The following is an 18,692-nucleotide window of genomic DNA, read 5'->3' as shown; positions in this document are numbered from 1 at the left end:
CTGTTTCAAGGAATATAGCTTAAAAAAGAAAAAAACACAGCTGTGCTGGCCCCGACGGATTCCTAACTCTTGGGCTTAAGCACACACTGTCCTGCAGCCTTTTTCGTGGAATAGCGAGATATATCTCACTTCACACTTAATGAAATAAATACACCTCACTGTTTTGGGGAGTTAGGTAATATTTTGTTGTTCATCAAACTAGTCCCCTGCTAAAGAGCTTCAAGGTGTTTCCTTTTTAACAGTTGTCAACAATACTGCAATAAGCAGCAGTCTGAGGACTTCTCTTACTGACCTGAGTGTGTCTGACAAATCCCTGCCTGGAGCTGGGAGCTGTAAGAGAAATGGAGGACGGACCACCTCCGCGGAGGAACAGACTGCGGGGAGGAGTTCTCCCCGCACACGGTGTATCTGCGGGCTTGTCATCATCCCAGGAGGCCGAGCTGTGCTGTGGGAGCTCGTCTCTGACACGCACTACTGGAGTCTCGAACCAGAGAAATCACAGAAAGAGATGGGCCCAAAGCCAGTCCTGAGGGAAACTTAGAAACTGACTAGATGATGGGGAACCCAGAGGTTTGTATGTGCAAAGTTACAGCCCAAAACACTGAGGACCCCCCCACCCCCCCCCCCGGAGGCTAAGGGAAGGAAAGGCCATGGCTGGCTGGACCGCGTAGTGGTCGATACCGTTTACTTCTTCTATGATCTTAGGTATATCCCTTAATCTCTCTCGGGGTCAGGATTAAATGAAAGGACAGATGCTTTCTAAATGCTGTTATTTTCATCATCATCATGATTTCTGAAGCGTAGCTTCTGGCTTTAGTTTTACGTAAGTCACTGGTGACCTCAGCAAGGCAAGTTTCACTGTGGTTTTAAGAGTAGAAATCAGAATGGAAGGGGTCGGCCTCCGCTTTACCAGGTTGGGCTGTGGCCCCCAGAGCCCAGAGGGCCAGTGTCTCCCCATCAGCTCTGGGCATTCTCCTCATGCATTATTCTCCTGACAACTCCTAAATATAAATTCCTAAGACTTTAATGAACATAACTAGATTTCTACGCTGCGGGGGAGTCCACACACTTTAGAGTAATGAGAGAACTATGCCCCCCCTCACGTTCACTTCAAGTACTCAAGAGCCCCGATACCACTTTTAATGCAGCCCTGCCATTTGCCTCCATTTCTATCAATTAGGGCCAAACACACGCAGGTGCTGCTGCAGAAGCCAATGTGAAGATCTCCAAGTCAGAGTTGTGACAGGAATGCAAGAAACAGCATTTCTCCAAAAAGGCTGTCTAGAGCTGCTTCAGTTATGTTGACTGCTTTTGAAAATTGTAAAAAGATTAAAAAATAATTGAAATGTTACAGGATCTTCTAAAAATAAAGTCTGTATTAGAACTAACGAAAATGGTTAAAATTCACTGTTAAAAAAACAAGACTAAATTTAGCTTTTCTAGTTTAGTAACATTTTAAATCTGCTTAAAATTTAAATAACCCTGGGTATTAATAAAGCAATTACTAAAAAAATGAAAATAAAAAATAAAGCAATTACTTATTTTCTAAAACTTGTTAAAAGCACGCATAACACTCTGGCCCTCACTTGCAGTGTGGCACAATATGAAGTGTACAGCAAACCAAATGATTTAGATCTAGAGAAACTTCTGTAAGTGCACAGGAAACATGCAAGCCCATGCATTCGCCGCACTGTATTTATGAGAACAATGAAACCCCCAAACCTGGAGACAACCCACACATCCAACAGCAGAATTCACAAATAAATTACAGGATAGTCACACAACAGACCACACACAAACTGAGTCAACTTCAGCTGCATATTTCAACATGGATGAATTTTAGAAAGAGTCCTGAGTGAAAAAAGTGACAGAGGAATCCATATAGGATGATACCGTTTTTATACATAAGATTGATTTTTTATTTAAAAAGAGAATACTCCTAAGAGAAGGCTGACAACCTCCAGGACAACATGGGAAGATGCTATAAGGGCCACACAACACATCTGATTAGGGCACTGGCCAGCGTGGTTTACTGTGCTTATGTTTAAGAAACAAACAAACAAACAAAAAACACCATACTTATTAGATACATACTCTTGTGGGTAAAAATGATATGATGGCTGAGATTTTCTTAAAAATATTGCAGGAAAGAAAAAGCTGAGTGATAGGTACACACTGTAGTCCCTATTTGCCATAAGAAAAATATAAAAAATTCAGCAAATCTATACAACATATGAAGTAAAAAAAGAAAGAAAAGCAAGAGAACAGGCGTGGGGGGCGTTCAGGATCCAGACCGGGGTTAGGGACGGACTGGAGAGAAGCACACATGGCAGGGGGTCCCCTGGTGCTGGAGGTCCCCTCTCGGGAAGGCGGGGAAAGGTCCGCTGGCGCCCACTGCAGTGCTGTCCTCACCTTACACACCTGAAACGTACTGCTCTGCTCTGTGGTCTAGCTGATACATACAAAGGAAAACCGCTTTGCTTTAGCAGGTTAAAGGATTCTCAGTGCCATTCAGAACCTAGACGGGAAAGCTCCCAAGCTGAGAAATTCCTAAATAGTATTAGAAATTCTTAAATTCCACTCCAGTTTTAAATGAATGCAACACCTGACACTGAAGCTGATGCAGCCAACTGGGGTTAGAAGCGTACAGCTGAGATTAGGTAACACTATCTAGGTAAAGCTTCCAGCTGTAAACTCTGCAGAAACTTCTGCCCCAGGTTTGACTAACAGACGTCCAGTTCCGAATGGTCTCCCAGCAGGTGGCTGTGGCGCGCTCCCACTTTGCCTGGACAACGGACAGTCAGATGCCCACGGCTCGGGCTCCTTCTCCTCCCTCCCCGGACCTCACAGAGGCCACCGACTCACACATACAAGTGAACACCCCCTCCCCTGCCTGTCTTCCCACCTTAGCCAACACACACCTCAGCCGCACAACTCAAAGTCCTGGAGGTAACAAAGGCGCCACCTTCTCTGATCACATACACTTCTCCTCCACACTACCTCCCTGCCCCCACCAGTGCGTCTACGGGGACTTTACCTCAGGGCCATTCTCAGCCTCAGGCCTGCTCTACCTTCACACCAGGCCCCCTTCTATATTTCCTGGTGGGAGGACAAGTCAGCTTCGGCTCCTCCCTGGTCCGACCCCCGACAGGAAGTCCGTTCCATCAATTCCCCCTCCTTCTCATCTCATCAATCCACCCACTTCTCTTTACATCCACTCCCACTGCTAGAGTCTCACCGGGGTCACTTAACAAAATCTCTCCACGGGTCTCACTGTCACTGGACTCGCCACCACCTACAGTCCGTCCTCCACTCTGCTGCCCAGGTTAATTTCTAAGTCACAAACAGTCCTGCAGTTTGTTTGTGAATGAACTCCATGGCCACCTCGTACGCCGCCACACCCATGGCCTCCCCCAGACAGCACACCCAGTGCGGCTGCTTGCTCCATGTCAGTTTACTGTGTCCAGAAGGGACAGAATATTGACTGTAGGCTGCGAGTTAGACTCTGCCAACAGGCGCTCCGATACTTCCATCGAACCCTTTCATAACCATATTCTCTGCACTGTATGACCTACTTCTTACAAACGAGGAAATTCAGGCTCACAGATGTTCAATCATTTGCCCAAAGATACTCTGCTAATGAGTGGCAAGGACTCAGACCCAGTACCTGGATTCCAAAGCCATGTTCTCGCTATCACCCGCCCCCCACCCCCCAAGCTGTTTCCACAGGAAGGTGGAGGTTGTGATTCCACTTCCTAAAACAGTGCACAACCAAGACTTACTTTTCAGTGTGTGATGACATGGCTTCAAAGAAACCGTGCAACAAGACAAGCGAAGGTTCCTGACGTGACCGTGTAAGAACAAGTCCAACTGACTGGAAACCAGCAGCTCTAGGAAGAGCCAGCAAATGCATGAACTGGACACTTATTTATACTCACACCTCAAAACTATTTAAAACTTTCTATTTTATTTGAATATTTAGTAATTCATACTTGAATGTTAATTATTTTTAAATTTCACTTTTTCAATCAAGGAAGAACCTTAACTTAAAGATCCTGCAAATGCATACCATTATTTGTGCATTCAATGATCGGGGGTCTCCTGCACCCCGGGAAGGACATTTACCGCCTTAGACAGCCTGCAGGACTTCATCACTGAAACTCAAGGCTTGCAAAATTTATACTGACTTGTAAAATTTAAATATTTCATTCCATCTCTATAAAAACTAAAGGAATAATTACAATGAAGTTCAAGCAATTACAGATGACAAGTATAAAAAATTCCAGTTAATATCATCACATACTTTCTAGAAACATTAGTTGAGCCTTCTCTCTACTTAAAGTCATTCAAAACCTTTAAATCTATGGCTATAAAGTAAGAGAAGCAACATAAACACATGCCCAAATGGGAAATAAGTTCTATTTCTCAACCAACCATTTCAAAGCCAAATTCCAAAGACCCAAATGGATCAGAACTGCTGAAATTGCATGTTGATAGCTTTACTCAAAGTTAGTAATTAAACACTCAGGACATTAGCAGACGAGGTTCAGTTAACATAAAAATACCACATTACCCATCAATTTCACTACTAGGTATCTACCCCCCAAACAAGAAAACATGTCCCCCCAAAGACCTGTTGTACACATGTGCTCATAGCACATTATTTGTAATAGCCCAAAAGTGGAACAACCCAAATGTCCATCAACAGGTGAGTTAATAATCAAAACGTCTTATAAAAAACAGCCTGACTGATACAGGCTACAGCAGGGCTGAACCGCAAACACAACACGCTAAGTGAAAGCCAGATGCAAAGATCACGTTACATGACTCCGTGTTTTATATGAAATCTACAGAATAGGCAAACTGCAGAAGACAGGAAGGAGATCAGCGTCTGGCCCACAAAGAGGTACACAGGATCCTTTGGGGGTGAAGGAAGTGTTCTAAAACTGGATGGTGGTGATGGCTGCACAACTCTGTAACTTCACTAAAAATCACTGAATTATACATTTAAAACTAGTGAATCTTGTGCTATGTGAATTATCTCAATAAACTTTTTTTAAAAAAAGGCAGCTTTAAAGCATGCTAGCTATAACCCTCTGGGTCAAACTCAGTTCATTCACAGAATGCAATGCGTCTCCACACCTAGGCAGCGCGTCCACAGGCAGGGGCCGTAGCAGGAGGGCCAGCAGTGCGCTTGGTGCTCTACCAGAAAGAAACTAAGAACTGCTACTGAAGACGTTACCAACAGCGGGGCTCATAGTCCCCTGCAACACGTAGAAACACGTGAATGTGTCATTTACAAGACTCAGCTGAAGCTCCACGAAGAGCTGTCAGGTGGCATTCAGGAAGCCACCGTATGAAAGATATACACGAAAACTGCAGTGCGAGTTCGGAGGGTCTGAAAGAAATCACCCCAGGCCACAGTCACCAAGAAGACCCAACGGCGCTGTGGAGCTGGGAGGAAAGGCAGTGCCACTGACAGGGAGGCTGTCAGAGTTGAGACACCGGCTCCACGTAGGTGCACAGCAATGGAAAAAGAAATGCCAGGTGCTTCCCACCACACACAGTGGGAATTATGGTCACTGAGCTGATGGGATACACAGGGCAGAAGTAAGGAACGAATTAAGGATGACAAGGGCTGTCTCTCAAACTCGTACTTTCAAACCTCCAAAAATGTATCTCTGGGTTCCAGAATTTCACAGCCGATTAAAAATTCAAAACCACTTCACTGTTGCTGGTGGGAATGTTCAACGACACAAACAGTAATTTACAGATGCATTCACCCTTTAACCCAGCAATCTCTCTTTCAAGAATCTATCTCCCCAAACAACTGGCTACAAACCACAAGAAGAGAGACAATGAGAAGACAAGCCACAGAGTAGGAGACAATAGTTGCAAAAGACATCTGATAAAGGACTGTTAGACAAAACATATAAAGAACTCTTAAAACCTAAGAAGAAAACCACTTGATCAAAAATATGGGCCGGAGACCTCACCAAAGATCTACAGATGGCTAAAAGCATGTGAAAAGACGCTCCACATCCTAGCTCATCAGGGAAATGCAAACTAAAACATCGAGATACCATCACACCCACTGGAATGGCTAAAATCCAAAACATCGACAGCACCAAATGCTGGCGAGGATGTGGAGCCACAGGAACTCTCAGTCACTGCTGATGGGGACGCAAATGGTGCAGCCACTTTGGAGACAGTTTGGCGGTTTCTTACAAACTAAACATACACTCATCATATGATCCATCAATCATTTAGAAACCATTTCAATTTTAATTTTGGTTAAACACTTTTTATAAAAAACACTTTATCATTCATACAATCCAGCAATCACGCTCCTTGGTATTTACCCAAATGAACTGAAAACTTACTTCTGTCCACACAGAAACTTGCACACGATGTTTACAGCGGCTTAATCAAAATGGCTAAACCTGGAAACAAGCAAGATGTTCTTCGGTAGGTGAATGGATAAGTCGGTTGTGGCACACCCAAACAATGGAATATTACTCAGCACTAAAAACAAACAAGGTATCAAGCCATAAAAAGATATGGAGGAACCTTAAAGACATATTAGCAAGTCAAAGAAGCCAATCTAAAAAAGCTCTGTACTGACTGTGTAATCCCAACTACGTGACATCCTTGAAAAGGCAAAACTATGGAGACAGTAAAGACTAGTGGTCGCCAAGGGTTAGGGGGAGGGACAAAGAAACAGGCAGAGCAGAGGCTGTTTAGGGCAGTGAAGGTACTCTATGAGGCTGTAATGATGGACACTTGTCATTATGCATTTGTCCAAACCCACAGACTGCACAGCACCCAGAGGGAACCCTAAAGTCAGCTGTGGACTGTGGGTGCTTATGATGTGTCTCTGGAGGTTCATCCATTGTAACAAATGTACCCGTCTGGTGAGGGTGCTCATAATGGGGGAGGCTGCGCATGTGTGGGGGGCAGGGAGTTATGGGAAAGCTCTGTCCCTTCCTCTCAATTGTGCTGTGAACCTACAACTACTCTTAAAAAAATCAAGTCTTTTAAAAAAAATCAAAACAAAAGCAAATTAAAACAGAGGCTTACTTTTGATTGTTGTATTTTGCTCACGAAACATACTTGTACTTTGTGATCTTGAAAACATGAGTAAACAAAAAGCTGGTATCAAACATCAAATACTGTATTTGCTTATTATTTTCCTTAATTCAAAATTAGGCTATTTTGTGAATTATTGTTATCTGAACAACGGATGTTTTAATACATGCATTTTACATTTATACCTTTTTAGTATAGAAATGGAAAACCTATCAATAATGAAAGAATCTGAACAGAACATTGGGCTCTGGGACCTTCAGACTGAATGGAAGCAACACCTCTGACCTGTGGGGTCTGTGCTGTGGCTGGAGGGCCGGGGCCTAATGCCCAGGTGAACCCACAGCACCTTGGCACTTGGCAGGTGCTTCGGAAACACTGGTGAATTTACTACTCCAAATATGTGGAGTACATACCTGAATCTCCGATGGTACTTAATGTTAAAAAAACACAACAAACCACTCAGCCCTTTAGAATATAGAACTAGTACAAAGTAAGGAACCTGCTGGAACATCGTTAATTACATCATTTTATTTTCTGCCAGCATAGTAACAATATTGAGAAAAACGGAGGGAGAATACAACCTTCACATTATGTATGCAATTTAAGAGAAATATAATTATTCAAACAAGTCATAAAAACCATAAAACTGATTGCTTTAAAAAAGTAAGAAACAAGATCAGGACCCATAATTTTGAGGTAGGATAAGAGCAAATGGATTTAGAGCTTCACCATTTAGTTCTCTCTATGCCTCCTCCCCCCACTTTCTAAAAGCTAGCAGACCTTTGAAATTTGTAGGCCCTCAAACTTACAGGAAATGAATTAATAAAGCTGCCTTCTCCTGGTGAGCAATCTTTGTCTCATCATGTAACACAGAAACAAGCAAATTCAACTAATTCCCCCAAACATAGACAATTTTGTAATTAGGAGAAATTTCAGGTGTCATTAAGGACGGAATTTTCTCCCATGAACGTCTTAGTATTGGGAAGCTTTTCGTTCTCATAGACTTGATACTTGAACAATTAATTAATGTAATAGAAGAGGGTCCTTTTAAATCCTAAAAACCCACAAAGTCTTAAATATTGTTCAATTCATAAGTGAATGTAAGTCGGTCAGCAACCCACTTCTGCTTTAATCACCATGTGACTTCCATCCACGTGGGGTGACACAAGGTATCACTGGTATAAACTGCTTTAGAAAACTTGAAAATATGCAGACATCTAGAACCACTAGAGATTTAACAGGAGCTACACAGTTTCTCCATGTTTTAAACTAGCTTTACCTGCTAAGGACCAAATTTCAGATCCGACTTTCAGCACAGTAATTTTATAAACACATTTATTCAATGACCTAGCTTGGTGCTTGAATGTATTTTATTTCCAAGCATTTGCATTCACTTTAAGGCAAGAAAAAATGTTACCAGATTTGATTGTGATTATCTATCCACAGTACTATGTATGTTTTTCAAATTGAGAACTGCTATCCATTCATGTGTGGGCCATGAGACTGAATTAGCCAATGGCTACTGGAACTTTTCAAAAAAGTCACAACGAAGAGGAGCTCCTAGCACATAAGGAGGTAAGTTTCTTCACTGCATCTTGTATTTCAGTATGTCTCTGTGTGTATGGGGTTATCCTACAAAATGCAGCTCTTACTGTAGAAACAAGTCAGGAAGCAGGGAGCCACGTTACAGAGACACAATTATTCCAAGCAGTTAACACCGAAATGTAGGTGTTTGTGGGACTCCGCAGTTGGGGCTCCACACTCACTGGCTCCCGCACCTCCTGTGCCTGGAACTATCTGTAACGGGGTAATAACAGCACCTCCCTCACGAGGCGCTTTGTTGGGAGAAACTGGAGAGCACCTTGCTGTACACGGCAAGCATTTGCTACTCTTCATAGTAATGCTTCTCCAAAGCCCCCGAGAGGTCTTTGGAATTTCTAACATGGCACTTAAGTAACAATAAAAAACTCAGAGGAAAATGACAAAACAAGCATGCTTATTTTTTTAAGTCAAAATGAAGTAAATTAATGTTGCCCGAAAATTTTGCAACACCCCCTGACAACCGAGGACACCAGGGCAGCACTTGCCCCCAATTCCCACCGGTGTACCTCCAGTCAGAGGGGCAGTTTATATTTGCTGGACCTGGGGATCCACCTGCCAAGGTCTACAGCTGAGTAGGGACAGGAGATAAAAATTAGTCTCAGAATGCTAGAAACAGAGAAGGCGGGTGTGGTTTCGGGAGCCCACGAGATCCGTTTGGGGCAGGCTGAGATGCCAGGGCAGGCTAGCCACCCAGGGGCAGTCAGTCGGACTGCATGGCGCTCAGCATGAGTCCAGGAATGAAGGGTTAACACAGAACTGCTCTAGCCAAAATAAAACCGAAAACCCCACAACAAAACAAACCAGAGCAGAGAATCAAGTCAAAGAGACACCTCCCGAATGCCCATTAAGAGAAGAAATGATAGAACTAGAAGAGCAAAGTATTCTCCACAGAAGCTAATGCCAAGAGATCGTTCAAGAAAAGAGAAGGGTAACCTGGCCCAGAAGTCTGGAAAACGCTGCATGTTACGCCCCCTCCGTAAGAGGTCAAAAATGCTCTAAAAAACAGACCTGGTTCCATTTGCCAAACTAATTTGACCTCACATATCATGTGAACAGTGTTCACACTCTGGAAACCACTGGGCTAGAAATGCAGGAGCAAAAATGTATCAGGAAAGAATCTGAGAGAACCTTCCAGAGGAGAAAGAAAACGTGAGTTTCAATAGATGGAAAGGCTTTTTAAACTCAGGCAGTTTAGACTTTTAAAGAAAACAGTATTTGAAGTAGTATCTTTGTAGTTACTGTTACAAGCCAGTATTTTCCAGGTTTGAAAAGCACACGTACACGACACCGCCAAGAAAATGCGAATGACGCACGCTTTGATTCAATTGTCGCTGCCCCTCCTTACGCGTGGATTAATGTGGATCCGTGTGCTTTCAATTTTGTTAGATACTTCCTATAACAGCATTTAGAATTTAGATTTAAACAAGGAATAAAGCGAAGCATTTGTTTTCTAGACAACTACAGCTGTAACTCTGTGCTCATTAGGATCCCACACTCCCCAAAGAACACTAGTATTTCCGGATGCTAATCAGCCCCACCAAAGACGGGTGAAAAAATGAACACATCCATAACTACGTACATCTCCACGGCAAGTCACGTAACGTTTCCCAATCTGATTCTAAAATCAGTGTGTGTTCTACAAAACAAAATCCATTAACATGGGAGTATGGTTTTCTGCCCTCAAAGGCTACTTACTATGAAGCTGAGGGTAACGTGTGCATATGTGTATATACCCTGTAAGATATACATCTCCCCGGAAGAGCAGGGAGGTTTATATGTACACTGTCAGAATCAAGACCCCTCAAAATGCAACCCAGCATTTCCTAAATTTATTCACAGGTTTCCCCTCCCATGCCTATCTTGTCACAAACATAGATGGGTAAATATTGCTCTAAACAAATAAAAATACAGAAAATGCAGTAAGGAGTGGCAAAGCTGAGCTCCTTTCCTTACTGAAGAGGTGCAGACCAGCCCCCTAAGACGTGTCACTTTGGCATGCAGATTACTTTGAGCTGGAGGGAATGGAGGCGCTGTGGGTTCATGAGAAACTTCTACCACTCCCTTAAACAATTTAAGTTTGGGGCCTTGCCCGTAATAAGAGTTATTGCCAGAAATAATTTTTTATGACCTGTCAATAGCACAGGGCAAACTTCTAATTACCAAACATCTGCTCTCACCATCCTGTGAATGACTTGCCTCCCTCTGAAGCCCAGGGCGCCTTCCCTCATCCTTCTTTCCTCATCCTTCGCTCAGAAGCCATACACATCTCCTTTTCACATTGTTTCTGAACCCCTCACGTACTGGGGTCTCTGACTTTCTCGTCTATGCGAAGTTCCCATATGCATGAATGTAATTAAATTTGGTTATTTTCTCCTTGATGTCTCCCATGTTGATTTAATTATTAGACCAGCCAAAAGAACCTTGAAGGGTCTAGGAAAATTTCTTCCTCTCCCAAATGATAAAAACACAGTGACCAAAACGGCACTCGGAGTGCGCGTCTGCCGGCGTCCCTAGGTCTTCCCTTCTGTCTTTTAGGTCCGTATCAAACAGGACAGGCTTTGATTTGGAGTCTCCGTCTGATGCCTGGCTAGTAAAACATTCCGGCTAGTAAAACACCGGGTCTCAGTCTACCTTCAACCAGGAAACGGGGGAAAGACTTCTGTTCAAAGTGCGGCATTTGCAAGCAGCAAGCTGAAGGGAGCAGCTGCAGAGTCACCAACGCATGTTCAGCTGAACAGACAGTGGCATTATTACAGGTAAGATGAACCTGCAAGTAAACCTTGTACGGATTTTAAATCTGTAAGCCAGAAGTCAGAAGAAACCGCTCTTGGACTTGGTCTTCTCCATCCTCCTCCAGACCAATGTCTCCCAGTTCCCAAAGATGAGCCTGGGGCTTGGGGAGGAAAAGAGCAGAGCCCGATGCTCTCTTTCTGGGGTTCCATGGCTGGTTTGTCCCCCTCACCCAGGATTTCAGAGCCATCCTTTGAGTCTGAGCAGAGCAGGCTTCGTCCATCCAGCAGAGAGGGCTGGGCTCTCTGGCCTTTCTCCCAGGTCCTGACTTTCCATACAGCCAGGCGCATAACTATTTGAGTTAGTGTATACTGAACTAATTTCCACATAGTAAAGGCATTTTTCTCCTGGTATTTTGTGATGCATTTCTGTGTACCTACTTTCTCATAATTCCAACAGTATTCCTAATTTGTCATTTAACATACAATTCTTAAATTGACAACCTTTCAATTTTCTAAACTATAGCATGAAAAAAGGCAGTAGAAGCAGCAGGCCAACTTAAGAGCAAGATCTTTCTGCTTTGTTTCACGCTGAAATTTGGGTGTCCGCTTTACGTGCAGGTCCCTTTCCAGGTGTCATGCCTGGAGGGCTAGATACCTGACTTCTGGGGGCTGTGTTTTCTGCAGTCAAGTTTCTCCTCTGCTGGTCTAACCTTCCCATTCTTAATAAATCAGTCCTCTGTATTATAAATACATGTGCACTATAGAAAACTGGAGGAAAAAAACCCAAAACAAAGAAACTAAAAATAACCCATAATTCCACTGCTCAGAGATAATCACTGCTAGCATTTTAGTTGATTTTCTTTCTTTAATACATATATTCACACACATCAAAAAATCATTACACATTATATATGTTGTTTTATGGCATGTTTTTGTCATTTAGTATGCACTGAATAATCTAAATACAGTATTAGAGACATGCAAAGATTTATCTAAACAATGCTGAAATAATCTTTAATAGCAAAAAACTGAAAACAAATGCTCAATAAGAGGGCACTAAATAACTGTACCCACGACAGATTAATCTGTCATTTAAAAAATTTTCTTAGACTAAATCCTTAGAAATGAATTTGCTATTCCAAAGTACGTACATATTTTATAAGCTCTTGTTACATATTTCTCTCAGAAAAATCATACTAAATTATACTCTTTTCAGCAACATATAAGTAGGCTCATTTCTCCTCCACATCCTCACCAGAAGTGGCTTCTTTTTTAATGTGCGCCCAAACTTTTAAAAACAGTATCTCACTGATTTGCATTTCTAGGAGTACTGCTAGTGAAGCTGACAATTTTTTCCTGTTTCTTACTCCTTCTTTTATAAGCTATCTATAGTAAAGAAAGTAAATTTGCTTGTAAGTTACAATATTTTTCTCAGTTTGCCATTTGCCTTTTAATTGTTTATGGCATTTTAACATACAGAAGTTTAATTATTTTAAAGTAATCGAATCATTTCTTTCACAGTTCCTACGTTTGGTGTTAGGCTTAAAGAGGCTTTCTCCATCCTCAGATCATTTGTATGGTTCTTTTGGTTCTTAATTTTTTGAAAAAGCATTTTAAAACCGCAAAGTTCACCACCCTGAAAAGTACGATCATTCTGACCACTTTAAATGTTTTCACCAGTGCATACACACTTTATGCACACACATTTTAAATGGCCGCACACATTTCATACTATCTGCTTTCCAAAAGCATTTTTGAAGACAGGCCTTTTTAAAAATTGGAGCACGTTGGGTCTGACGGACTTAAAAGTGGTTCTACAAATTTCACACCTAACTTAATATTCCCCAAATTCCAGAACTGTTCATTTCTATCCTATCAGTGGCCCATTACTCTCCTTCAATGTCCACCAGCTACTAAAAGACCAATTGGTATAAACTTATTCTTGGTAATCCACCAAGTTCTGCATGATGAATTCTGTCGTAATGATCAATGATCAGATATCAATCCTTAGAGCATTAGAGCATTTTCGTTTTGATCTTTTCTCCTCTTCCACCTTCCACCATAGAAATGCCACATGTAGGGGTGTCTGGGTAAAAGCTGGAGCTCTGGAGTCCCTCTGTCTCGTAACTCAGGCTTGAACACCTACTCGGCCCCACCTCACCCACTCAAAGCCTCAGTTTCTTACCCTACCTGCTGTAAGATGAACTAAACAATAGTGCCTGCACTTGACGAGGTTTGGTGAAGATTTTAGGTCGGGGGATGCTCACGAACAAAGTGGGAATTAAATGAATGTTAGTGTGGGCCACGTGTTAAGACATGGAGGACAGACACGCACCCCACGGGCCCTGCCCTAAAGGTCTGTCTAGTGGGAGAAACCACCAAGTTCAGTCAAAAGATGAAAGGGTTCATGGGATCCCAGGGAAGTCTCCTAGCCTGGGTTGGGATGGGGGTGGTATCAGGGCCTGAGCTGAGCCTTGCCTTTTTAAAGGAGCAGGAGCCTGTTGGGTGCCAGGAAGGGACATGGCACTCCAGACCAAGGGGAAGCATGAGTAAAAGGAGAGGAAAGAGCAGCATGGGAAATTCGGGGAACTGGTGCTGCAATGGCGCGGAAGCGGGGAGTGGGAAGCCTGGGAGGGGACTCTGCCGACTTGGTCCAAGTTTCCCCAAGGGGAAAAATTTAAATGACTTTCTAACTTAGGCTTCACAACCCTGCTTTTCAAACATGAGTAAGATTATGCTTTATAGGACAGTTTTCCAAATGCTGTTAATGTTAAAAGCCATGATATCCCCATGGAATCCACAGGCTTTGAGGCCTAAGGAAATCTCAAACGGTGTCAATTAAAAATCATCTCTTCTTTGTACAAATGAGGAAATGGAGGCCCAGCAAAATTAAGCTCACACTAGATCCTATATCTTCTTCCCCAAGCAAAACGTTCTACGGCTAAGCAAAAATAAAACACAGCTTTTTTAGAAGCCAGAAAATATCTGTGTGAATAAAAACTTTACAAGTTATTAAGTGTTATAATAATGATGTTGTTTATGCCGTGCATTATTAAATGTGTATGTTATAAACAGGGAGCTTGAAGGCCTTGGTAATAGAAGAAACTTAAGGTTTTATTGAAATCTAATTTATTTTTCGTATAATGTTCATTTCTCAGTTTTGAAAAGCAAACAAAAGGGCACACCTTACTGAGAAACTCCCAGATATTAAAAAACAAAACAAAACAAAAAACCACACAAAACAGGCAAACTTCGAATTGGTCCTTAAAAATGGTACACTCTTTTCTCCAAACATATCTGAAAAACAAGTTCAAAATTCGGGGACGAAAGACATTTTATTCCAGACTGACTCAATTGTTGAGGATAGGAAGCCCTTGGCTTTGGGACTATGGAGGGCTGAAACAGCCAAGAATACAAACACATTCCTAAGTGTTTGGGGCTCTAATTTTTAATTTGAAGAAGGGCAAGTAACTCAATTTAAAGCATATTCGTTTTAACTTCCCATGCTGAAAGAAAGGCACACTATGCCCACTGGGTAAACTGGGAGTGAACTTCTGATACAAGGTCCTCAGGACCCAAGAATGGTCTCCCCTCACCACCCCCAAGAGCTGTCACAGCGGACTAGTACCACCACTGGGGTTGCCTCATGTCTATGAATAGGCAAGAGCCTCAACCACCAAGCCATTTCTTTTTAAAGACTAGGGTGCAAATATCTACCGGGGAAAAGAGCTCAATTCTTTTCTTAAAAAGTAAACAAAATCTACACTTTAAAATCAGCTGGGGGTTAGCAAATTAAGTTTTAAAACTTGTTTTCTTGGCACTTTCCTGGATTGCAACAGCTCAAGAAAACCTGAGCATTTTTCTGTTGGGGCCCTCTATTGGATACTGGAACACCCATAAGAATTGTAATAAAGCTTGACTTCCTTTTTGTTTTTCTTTTCTTATTCTTTAAAATTGCATTCTTTATAAGTGTAAGTGCAGTGACTATTCTCTGCAGCCAAAATCAGAAATGGTCAAACATTAGGTCGGAATTTTTCCAGAAGATTTACTCATTCAAAAAACAACTGAGTTACCCATGACCAAGTACTATGCTACTTTGGGGATGCAAAAATAACTAAGGACGATCCCCTCCCTTCGAGGAACTCATAGTCTGAAATGCATGGGAAATGAGGCTATGCAGACAGTTAAGACAAAAGATGACATTCAGTAAGAGGCAGAGGAGTCCAAGAAGCGGTAATAGCTAAGGAAATTGCAGAACCAGCTCAGGCATTCATTTGTCCCTTGGTCTTCTTGATTATCTGATGGTACATTAGGAGAGGAGGGGCATGCTTGCAAGGACCTGAGCTTGTGGGTCTTACACAAGGAGGGTGGATTTCATGAATTAGCTAAAAGTTATAGTATAGTTAAAGTTTTTTTTTTCCTTTGGCAAAATAGTTTTTAAAAGATGACACCGATGAGAAAAAAAAGTTGAAACATTTTTAGAGAATAATTCAGCCAACCTTCTTAAGCTTAATGAGCACTCCTGAAACCTCCAAAAATGGTCATAATAGAATTAAAGGGAGCCAGTCCTGTGTTTGCAGCTTCGGAATGTGAAATGTGATGCAAGGATGTCCAATTACCATAGAAAGCAAAAACAGAACTTTCAAGTTAAATTTTTTTCTAATACCCAAGAACCTTTTTCAACAAACAAAAAAATCCCATATCCCATTTTTTTCTAAACACAATGGCTGCTCTTGCTTTTTAATCCTTCTCCTTTGCTACACGACACACAAACTCTCCAGGGTTTCAGAAAATTAGATGGACAGGGTGGCCACAAAGAGAGTGTTACACTTAAGCTTGCACACCCATCTGCTGAGTGTAAAGATACGTTTAGGTCCCAGAAGCCCAGGGCTTAAAGTGAAAGTGACTTTAGTTCCCCTCCGTCACCCAATAAGTAAGTGCCTTTCAAAAACAGCGTGACCATTTCCTCGGCTTCTACCTTGGACTGTTTTAATGTCACCGGGGGGGGGGGAGACCCATTACACAGAGCCAATAAATACCTAAGTTACCTGCAATTCCGTCTTTGCACGCTAACCACTAACCCCAATTACGAACTAAAAGCAACAGCAGCCATCCAATCGGAGAACAGAATCCTATTTTTGGCACAGGGCTCGCTGGAGAGAAAACCCTTAACTTTGCGGAGATTCGTCTCCAGGAACGCTCGTAAAGCCTGTGCCTTTCCCTCGCCCATCCTCGCGCCCACGGCGCACAGCGCTGCCCAGGTGGCGGAGCGCCCCGGGGCCGCGCGCGGGTTACCTGCTGGGTCAGCGCGCGCTCCCGCCGGGCGCAGGGTCGGGGGCGCGCCGAAGCGGGGGCGCGCCGAAGCGGGGGCGCGGGCCCGGCCCGACGCGCGAGCGCCGGGGGGCTCCGTCCGGTCCCGCGGCTGCACCCGCATCCCCGCGCGCCTGCCCGGCCCGTCCCCCCGGGGGAACGGAGCCAGAGGGCGACTGTGACCCAATAATAGGGACCCGCACCGTCGCAACAATGCAGGCGGGGCACCGAGGCCGCGGGCAGGGCTCCGGGGAGCAGAGGGGCCGGCTCCGCGGCTCCCCCGGCGCGCGAGCCCACATTTAGCGGCGGGCGCGAGTCGGGGGAGCAGCGATCCTACGGGAGAGGGCGCGCGGCCCGTGGGGTCGCCGCGCGAGGGGAGGCGAGGCGCGCGTGGCCGAACCGCCCAGCGCCGCCCGCCGGCCCGGCCCTGCGGCCCCAGCCCGGAGGCGGTGGGGACAGGCCGGCGCCACCAGGCCGCCGCCGCCGGCGCGATGAGCCGCGCTTCCCCGAGCGCAGCCCAGGCCCCGCGCCCCGAGCCCGCGTGCGTGCGGGGCCGCCGCCCGGCCAGGCCCGAGCCGGCCGCCGTGACTCAGGCCGGCCCGTCGCTCGGCGCCCGCCCCCGCGTCCTCCGCCCACGCGGCCCCCGGCCCGGCCGCCATTCCGCGCGGCCCGGCGGCTCAGGCCTCGCCCGGCGCCTGGGCTCGGCCGCCGCGGCCCCCGGCACTGCGACACCGCGGCTCCGGGCCGGGCCTGCGCCGCCCCCCGCGCCGCCACACTCACCCGCATGTCCCTGGCGCCGGATCGGCGCCGGCGCCGCTGCAGCTGGTCGCTGGGCCCGGGCCCCGGGTAGACCCCGTCCCGCCAAGGTCTGGCTGCGTCCGTGCGCCGCCGGGGCCGCCCCGCCTGGAGCTGCGTGCGACACGGCTCCCGCCTCCGCCTCCTCCCCGCCCGCCCGCCCGCCCGCGGCCCTCCTCCCGCGCCGCCCGCACGCGCAACCTCCGCCCTCTCGCCTCTCCTCCGCTCCCCGCCCTCCCGGCCTCACCGGCTCCGGCGCCCGCGGGGGACAGGCTGGCGGGGGAGGGCCGGAACGCGGCGCCATCGGCGTCCGGGGCGGGGGAGCCGGGAAACCGTCGCCGCCATCTCCCCGCCGGCGCGGGCGCGGGCGGGGCCCGGAAGCCTCCCTCCCGCCGCCGCCGCCGCCACTGCCCCGGGGTCCCCGTCCCGCGCCGCCCGCGGCCCCGCTCGCCGGGGGCGTTTGTACCTGAAAGCCGGGCGCCTCCCCCGGAGCCCCGCGCCGTCCCGGGCCGGGCCCTCCTGCAGGGTTTACAGCCTCCCTCGACAGGGCCGGCGGCTTCCCGCCACTGCCGCCCCCGCGGGGAGGGCTCAGCGCCTTGGGCTGCGGACACCGAGCCCAGGAGCGAGGGGCCCGGGCCAGCCCGGAGGAGAGGGTCCTGCCCCGCCCCCGGCGCGCACACACACTCCCGGAACCGACCTGGAACCCGGCTACCGCGACACCCAATCGACGTGCCTGCCCGGACCGGGACGATGACCGAGAAGATGCCCGGCTGGCTGCTGAGACCGGCGGAGACGGGCGCGCACGGCCGCCCTGCAGCCCCTGCTCACCTGCGGCCTCAGCCACCCGCACCTGAAAGCCTCAGCTCTCCTGAGCCTCCTTCTCGCTCCTTACAATCGGGTCTCAGATACAACGAGGCGGCGCTTCCCGCTTCAAACTTGAACCAACTCTTTTTTTTTTTGGGGGGGGGGGGGAGCAAATGTTGACAAAGAATCACTTTTCCCATGACTCTTTGTAAAGACAAGTCAAGGATAGAATATAAGCATTTACATAAAAGGGTGGCATGAGGTGTGACTAAAACACTTATCTTTTTCCACGTGTACTCTGAAGTAGTTCATTGCATTCACTTGAAATTGAACTGTCACCGTGGGGGACTTGGGAGACTC

The 18,692-nt window shown here is 46.0% G+C and overlaps 1 protein-coding gene across 6 annotated transcripts in view; it reads right to left on the bottom strand.

The window, feature by feature from the left end:
- Window positions 1-18,446, bottom strand: part of CUL1 (cullin 1) — a 77,627-nt gene extending 59,181 nt beyond the window's left edge. Inside the window, exon 1 of one of the 6 annotated variants that reach the window (XM_081038436.1) lies at window positions 18,357-18,446. The gene's annotated coding sequence lies outside the window, so the exon portion shown is untranslated. Of the gene's footprint in view, window positions 1-6,383; window positions 6,526-17,513; window positions 17,688-17,775; window positions 17,938-17,994 lie in introns of those variants that run through there. The other 5 variants (XM_081038435.1, XM_081038434.1, XM_081038433.1 and 2 more) reach the window with 5 other exon arrangements.
- Window positions 18,447-18,692: the final 246 nt, after the last annotated feature.

The sequence above is a fragment of the Rhinolophus hipposideros genome, assembly GCF_964194185.1.
Source record: "Rhinolophus hipposideros genome assembly, chromosome: 25".
Classification (NCBI taxonomy): domain Eukaryota; kingdom Metazoa; phylum Chordata; class Mammalia; order Chiroptera; family Rhinolophidae; genus Rhinolophus; species Rhinolophus hipposideros.
Note: the sequence above shows the minus strand (reverse complement) of the source record. Positions and strands in the feature narration are given on the sequence as shown.